Below are 8371 nucleotides of genomic sequence, written 5' to 3'. Positions count from 1 at the left end.
CATTATCATCATCGACGCATTGTCAATTGGTCAGTTTTATGGCATTTTCCAGTCGCAGTCGCACAAGTTTGTTGCAGGAGGAATTGTTCGGTGAAGTTGGGCCGACCGCTGGGGCCACGAGTGTTTACGCTGAGCTCGGAGGTAGTTTATGAGCTGCTAGCCTTCCCAGCGGACCTAAGATACCTCCCTTGTGCTATGGCTTCTGTATTTAAATCCATAGCCGTTGGAAGTGATGCCTGTGCCTGTTTTCTTGACACACCTGACCCAGAAGAAAGAGAGAAAATCACAACTTGAAGCTCGCGGCGACAGGTAAAACAAGATGTCCGGATGGGGGCGCGTGCGTCGCGCAACTGGGCGGCAAAAAGCGCCGTTGGCTGCTGACCATGTGGGAGTGAAATCGTCGACGCCAGCGCGGACGTCGGGCATGCGGCGCGTTTTCGCGTGCAAAAAAACGCTCCATGCGGGTCACGCTTTAGAACGCTATTGCATAGATAAAATTCGAACACAGGCAAGCTGGCGAGCTTCTTCAGCTCTGCAGGGCGTGGCAGCAAGAGATGGTTCTTCATGTATGAAAAATGGCAGTATGGTGTCGAGGCCACAGAGAGGCGAGCGAACATAGAGAAGGTAGAAGGGGCTGCAGCCTACTGTCGCCTGTTGCGCTGTGTTGTATGCGCGAGTAATGAACGGTAGACCGCCATCGCAGTCCTTATGATCTGCAGCGACGTACATAGACAACATGGTGGTAAGCGTCCGATTAGTGCGCTCTAGAATACCGTTCGTTTGGTGATGATATGGCGTGATGTAGCGAAATCTGCAGGCGCTGAGGCGAAGTTCTTCGACAATGTCCACTGTGAATTGGCGTCGGCCGTCACTAATAATGACTGCAGGAGGGCCGTGCCAACGAATAACCAATCGAAGTAAGAAATGAGATACTTGAACGCAGTAGTCGATGGTACCGCGGTTGTCTCACAATAGCGGGTTAAATAATCTATGGACACACGATTCCACCGATTTCCTTTAGAGGACCGTGGGAAAGGACCAAGAAAGTCAGTGCCAGCTTGCTGAAACGAGGCTGTTGGATATGTGACTGGCCGCAGTTTACCCGGTGTACTTGAAGTCGGTAGCTTAAAACGCTGGCTTTGCACACAGCTGGCTACATATCGCTCAATCGTTGAACGCATCTTCGGCCAGTAAAATTGGTGCTGTGTGCGGTGGAGTGTACGGGCCACTCCTAGGTGGCCAGATGTGGCGTCATCATGAATCATTTCTAGAACTGTGATCCGTAGGCTTTCCGGAACGACAAGAAGCATGCGTGCTCCCCCAGAAGCGAAATTCTTCTTGTAAAACAACCCTTCGCGAATGCAAGTGTTCTTCATAAGATCGTTGGCAGAATCAAACAAAGAGGTTAATGTTTTGTGTTTGCGTAGCTCGGCTCGGAAAAGTCGAAGATCGGGAAAGGTTTGTGAAATTGAAGCCAAATATTCATCAAAATTGTTTGCGTCGTCATCAGTCGTTTGAAGCGGAAAACGCGAAAGACAATCAGCCTCTGAGTGTTTATGGCCGCTTTTATGTACCACAGTGAACTTAAACTCTTGTAGGCGTAAAGCCCTTCAAGCGAGCCGCCCGCAGGGGTCATGAAGACTAACGAGCCAGCAAAGTGAATTGTGGTCGGTCATGACGGTGAAAGCATGAAATAGATTAAATAGACTAATGAATAGACTAAAAGTATGAAGCTGAGTGCAGACAGTCTATGGCTTCATCTATAAGTGGTAGTGGGTAGATATCTTTCATCCACACCGTATTTAAGTGAAGGTAGTCAACACAAAACCTCCATGTGCCATCTTTCTTTTTAACAAGGATAACAGGAGCTGCCCAAGGACTAGAAGATTCTCTAATAATTCCGCGCTTTAGCGTCTCTTGAACGTGATCATCGATTACCTTACGTTCAACTGCTGACCCTCGATAGGACTTCTGGCCTATCGGAGGTGCGAACCCGGTGTTGATTGTGTGATGAATACGACTGGTAGGCAGCGGTGTTGAGTGGCAATGTCGAACACTGTCAGGTGCCTCAAAAGTACTTCCTTTAGAATGCGACGCTGGGATGTTGAAAGAGACATTAATCATTTCCTGAACTTTGGTCTCCAAAACCGGTTGCACGTGCTGCTCTGTGATAGAGCTGTTTAACGCCGCGACGGAACCTGAGACTCCCTCCTCGAAACGGGGAATTTTAGGCCTCGAGGAAACACAGCTGGCTCTTCAGAGTGGTTGACTGCCCACAGCTCAGTGTGGCCTGTAGCCACGGGAACGACGCAACGAGGCAACGAGGCACGAGGATACTCTCAGGGCAGGTTAGTGTTGGTTCTACTTTAGCTTAAAACGAATCAGGTTGAATATGAATAGAGGAAACCCACACGAATGCTGCTACGCTGGTACAATTCTGTCTTCTTCCACCGCAGATGCTCCAAACTCCGGTGCCGAATCATCCACAAGAAGCGAAAGTAGTGAAGAATTCAAGTTAATCTCTCCCTTACGACAGTCTAAAGCTGCGCAACATTCTTGCAGAAAATCAATCCCCAGAATCACATCATCTGGTGAGCGAGGGGGGATTGCGAATTTTGTTCTAACCTTTAGACCGCCAATAGCAATATCTGAAGCACACACACCAACTGAAACCAAAAGTTCACCACCGACACCACGGAATAACACTGCACGGTCACCAATAAACATTACTTTCCTATCTAAACGGTTCTTAAAACGCAAACTCCTAACAGATACTGTAGTTCCAGTGTCCACAGGAGCCATTGTTCTCACACCATTATAAACACTTCCAATTTGTTCTTTAGCACAAACACGGGTAGAGGTATGAACGTCATTGACTCGCCGGCAGCCTCCATCAGCCGCACCTCCTAGTTTCTCGGAGGCGGAGCGGAAGAACGACGTACCGGGAAAGGTGACCACCGCTTGCAGTGGCGGCGTCAAACTGCGATCAGATCCAGGTGATGAACTACGCAAATGTATCGAACGGTATGTGTCCCAAGCGGACATAGTCGGCGATCACTGCTGTTCGGTGTGCATTCGTCCGTTCATGTTCGCCGGGGGTCGGCAGTCTTCAGTAGGGAAATGGCGGTGGCAATATCTAGCGATGTGCCCTGCAATGCCACACCTCTAACACACAGGCTGAGAGCGCCAGCGATCAGCATAAGAGTCCTGAATAACAAAGTCGAGAATTTGGTTGTAGCTTGGCTCTCGCTGCTGACGAACCACGTCTCCAGGGTAGGCGGGCCTTCTTTCTGTCGGCTAGTAGACATAACTTTGGACAGAGTTGCTACGATCATCTATATCCGAAGCGCCTCTATAGGTTGTACCCACGGAGGCGAAAGGGCGGCGACATCTGCCAGCGGTGCACTACATGCCGCAGATATTCTTCACGGCAGGTGGTGTCAATGGACCTGGTCAATTCCTCATGCACAATTTGCCGTATCATTTCAGCCATTCCAAGTGGATAACACGCTTGAACACTGGCTACAGAGGTTATACGGGCCAGTCTTCCAAATTTAGGAGTGATTCTATGCATCCTGAGAGTTTCAAATGTTGTGCAGTGTTTTATTACGTCCGCAGTAGTGTTCAGGCTCTTTTTGATAATCAGGAAATTATAAACATCTTCCGCTATTCTTTTTAGGATGTGGCCGACTCAATCTTCTTCAAGCAATCTGGGATTCACTATCTTGCATAGCTTTAAAATAGCCTCAATGTATGCAGTGCAAGTTTCTCTGGGTAATTGCGCCCGGTGAAGTAATGCCTGTTCCTCGCGCTTCTTCGTTGCAGGTTCATCCCCAAAATTTGTCTTTATCTCGCTTGTAAAGGTAGCCCGTGTAGTTAGTGAATCCACATGTTTGTCGAACCAGCCACAGGCAGTGGCAGCAAGGAAGAACACTACAATATCTTGTTTGGTAGCCGCGTTACTCCTTTCATATTGTTTCAACCACTCGTCAATATCTTCCTCAGGGTTTCCTGTAGCCTGTTGTTCGCCGTCAATGTTCCCTGTTGCTCGGTATTGCCGTCTTCAGTCATGTCCAATGGCATTGGAGGCAGGCCAACGAGACTACGGCTCCTTCGATAGATGGAACGCTCCGTGGTCGATACCCCAAGCTCTCCCCCCAATTGTTACGTCCTCAGTACGCACAAGGGGTTTTATAATAGACATGTGAATGGTTTATTATTGTGGTAAAAATTGTTTGCTCAGCCATTTTTAAAATGACTAAAAGAAGCATATTTGTACTGAAAATTCAATTCTTACTCAAAGGAAGACTACAATCAAAGGATATTTTAAAATATACTCACCATTTAGATTTAAAGCAATTTACCATTGGGGTTCTTTGCCATGAATTTTTTATCCTCAATTTTATTTTCATTAGGTATCTAGCAAAATTGGCTGAAGTCCTACATGCCAGACAAAGTTTATTGAGGCCACCTAAATTCACTGACACCTTTTAAATAGATGAATATATTTTAAGGTTTATTTACAAAGTGGTTCTGCTCCTTGGCCTGATGTGCTAACCAAGATATAGTGAGCTTCCTCTTCTTCCACTTCTATTCCGGAGAGCCTCTTTTTGCACTTCCTTGTTCTCTTCTGTTCGCATGCCTGACATTTCCCCCTTCGCAGACGAAGCCCCTGAAATGTCAGTCAGAGTCCCGAGCGAGAGTGGCAGCGCTTCATTCTTGCGACATGAACTACCTGTGTTTTCCGAGAGGGGCGACCTTGGGAACATTGGCGAGACACGACGTAGTTCAACTCATTGATGCGTTTGAGCACAATAAATGGGCCTGAGTAGTGCGACAACAGCTTCTGGGACAATCCACGCCTGCGGAGAGGTGTCCAGAGCCACAGTAAGTCGCCGGGAAGGTAGGAGACATCCTGATGCCGACGATCGTAGCGCTGCTTAGAGTGGTCCTGCGAGGCCAGAGTGCGTAATCGGGCGACCCGACGAGCCTCTTCAGCGCGGCAGAGGGTGCTCGAAACAGACGGCTCGGTGTCGAGAGAGAACGGCAAAATGGTGTCAAGAGAACGTCGAGGCGGACGCGCGTAGAGGAGGAAAAATGGACTATAGGAAGTTGTCTCATGCTTCGAGGTGTTATAGACGTAAGTATTGAAAGGAAGCACGTCATCCCATTTCTTGTGCCGCGAGTCAACATACATCGCAAGCATGTTCGTCAGTGTCCGGTTTGTACGTTCGACGAGGCCATTTGTCTGGGGATGGTACGGCGTGGAGTGACGCAACTGACAAGTACAATAGCGCAGAAGCTGCTCCACAACATCTGCCGTAAACTGGCGGCCTCGGTCACTGATAATTACACAAGGAGGCCCATGACGGAGGACGACAGCGTGGAGAAGAACGCGACGTCAGCGGCGGTGGCGGAAGGGATGGCGGCAGTTTCACAGTAACGCGTGAGATGATCAACGCACACGATGACCCATCGATTGCCTTTGGACGAGCGGGGAAACGGGCCTATGAGGTCAACACCCACTTGCTCATATGGTGTGGTCGGTGGTGTCACCGGAAGTAAGTGGCCCGGCGGAGAAGTCGTGGGGAGCTTGAACCGCTGGCACTGCATGCAGGAGTTCACGTAACGCTGAGTCGTTCGACGCATATTTGGCCAGTAGAAACGTTCCTTAACGCGCGTAAGAATCCTGGCAAACCCCAAGTGCCCAGCTGTAACGTCATCGTGCACAGAGGAGTAGAGGCTAGCCGGAACGACTAGCAGAAAGCGTGCACCGCCAGACGAGTAATTTTTTCGATACAGCAAACCATCGCGAATGCAGAAAAGGTTCGCAGCTGCCGGATCACGAGCTTTTTCAAAAAGTGATACCAAGTGTTGATCTTTTCGTTGTTCTCGCTGGAAAGTGGCAAGATCCGGAAATTGTACGGAAACTGCGGCAAGATAGTCGTAAAAGTTGTCATCGCAGAGGGTAGTTGCGAGAGGTAGCCGCGAGAGGCAGTCAGCGTCAGCGTGTTGGCGGCCACTTTTGTACGACACTGTAAAGTTGAACTCCTGAAGGCGTAATGCCCAGCGGGCCAACCGACCTCAGGGGTCGCGTAGATTCACCAGCCAGCAAAGTGAATGATGATCGGTGATGACTGTAAAGGAACGTCCATAAAGGTACGAGCGAAACCGCTGTACGCCAAAAACGACGGCAAGGCACTCTTGCTCCGTCACGGTATAGTTGCGTTCAGACTTGCTAAGGGTGCGACTTGCATAAGCGACAACGTGTTGGTTTCCGTCATGCCGTTGTATGAGCACAGCACCCACACCGATGACACGTCAGTGTAGAGTTCAGTGGGAGCTGTCGGGCTGAAATGACGCAGTATGGGCCGCAAGGTAAGAAGAAACTTGAGCTGGCGAAACGCAGAATCACATTCAGGAGTCCATTTGAAAGGAATATCTTTCTGCAAGAGGCATGTGAGGGGGTAGGCTACGTCAGCAAACTTAGGGATGAAGCGTCGAAAGTAAGAGCAAAGTCCCAGTAAGCTCCTGAGTTCTTTCACAGACTTGGGCTCTTTGACACAGCTGACAGCTTCAATCTTCTGTGGGTCAGGCCTAACACCGTCTTTGTCAACCAAATGGCCAAGCACAACGATCTGGCGTTCACCGAAGCGGCACTTCTTAGAGTTCAGCACGAGACCCGCTTTCTCCATGCAGTTAAGGACCACAGCTAAACGGCTGTTATGCTCGGCGAAGGTCCTCCCGAAAATCACTACGTCATCTAGGTAACACATGCAAATTTGCCACTTCAGTCCACGCAAAGGACTGTCCATAAATATTTCAAAGGTAGCCGGAGCGTTGCATAGGCCGAAAGGCATCACGGTAAATTCATATAACCCATCGGGAGTCACGAATGCCGTCTTCTCCTTGTCTTTCGGATGCATCGGTATCTGCCTGTATCCGGACCGTAAATCAACAGATGAAAAGTAGGAAGCTGAATGGAGGCAGTGAATGGCATTATCAACACGCGGGAGCGGGTAAACATCCTTCTTGGTGACAGTATTGAGGCGGCGATAGTCGACACAAAATCGCCAGGTGCCATCTTTCTTTTTCACGAGAATCACAGGGGCGGCCCATGGGCTAGATGATTCCTGAATGATTCCTCTTTGCATCATATCACGGACCTGTTCGTCAATTATCTTACGTTCTGAAGGTGAAACACTGTATGGTGACTGCCTAATCGGGTGTGCAGATCCAGTGTCGATCATGTGATGGGTGCGGGAAGGCGCAATCGGTGGTGGCTGATCTCGAGCAAAGTCGAACACGTCCGCATGTTTCATAAGAACCTCCATCAATATTCGGTGGTCGTTGGTGGGTAGCGATTCATTTATCATGGACTGAAACTGATAATCAGCATGATCAAGACGTCTAGTTGAACGAGCAACGCCGTCACTGAACGCGGCAATGTGCATAGAAAGGTGTTCTTCAAAGTCGGCGAGTTTCAAACCATGGGGCAATACGGCAGGTTCATTGGTATGATTGACAGTCCAAAGCGTGGCACGGCCCTCGTTCACTCGAAGAACGCTGCGGGGCACCAACACACTCTTTTTGGCACCGGAAAGGGAAGCGGGTTCCACCAGACCGTCGAAGGCATTGGGAACCGCACCCGAAGACACAACTGGGGCGAAGATGGCGGACATCGCCGGAACGACGGTACCCTCAATTTTTTAATGTTTTTTTTTCTCAGTTCGAGGGGGCGAATAAAATGGTAAAATGGTATCCTCGAAGACAGAAAACACTTGGACCGCCCGCGGCGATTCTTCTATGAGGGCCGATCGAAGGGTGGGGCTTATTGATATCTCGCCACTGTTGCAGTCGAGAGTTGCGCCACACTGCTGTAAAAAGTCAACTCTTAGAATAACGTCGTGCGTAGAGCGAGGGAGCACCGTAAATTCAGTTCCAAACTCGTGTCCAGCCATCGCCACATTTACATAACAAATATCAAGCGGAAGCAACGATTCTCCCCCTACACCTCGAAATATGACAGTTCTATCCCAGCCAAACATAATTTTGCGGCCGAGACGGTTCTTAAAATCTAAGCTCATCACGGAAACTGTAGCACCCGTATCCACTAAGGCCATAATACAAACACCATCCACTAACACTTCTAAGCGGTTCTTCAGCATAACGACCGGTAGAGGAATTGGCAATATCGATGACCTGGCGACCGCACCTCCATCGGCCGCACACGCTAGTTTCCCGGTGGCGGAGAAAAGCGGCGGGGAGAAGGCGATTGTCGGGAGCGGCGGGCAGGAGGAGTCAGGCTGCGATCAGAAACTGGTGAGTCGTTGCGTGGTGGTACGTAGCGGTAGGAGCCCGAAGGAGGGGG

Source organism: Amblyomma maculatum, chromosome 4, assembly GCF_055883805.1.
Source record: "Amblyomma maculatum isolate TAMU_Amacu chromosome 4, ASM5588380v1, whole genome shotgun sequence".
NCBI lineage: Eukaryota > Metazoa > Arthropoda > Arachnida > Ixodida > Ixodidae > Amblyomma > Amblyomma maculatum.
Note: the sequence above shows the minus strand (reverse complement) of the source record.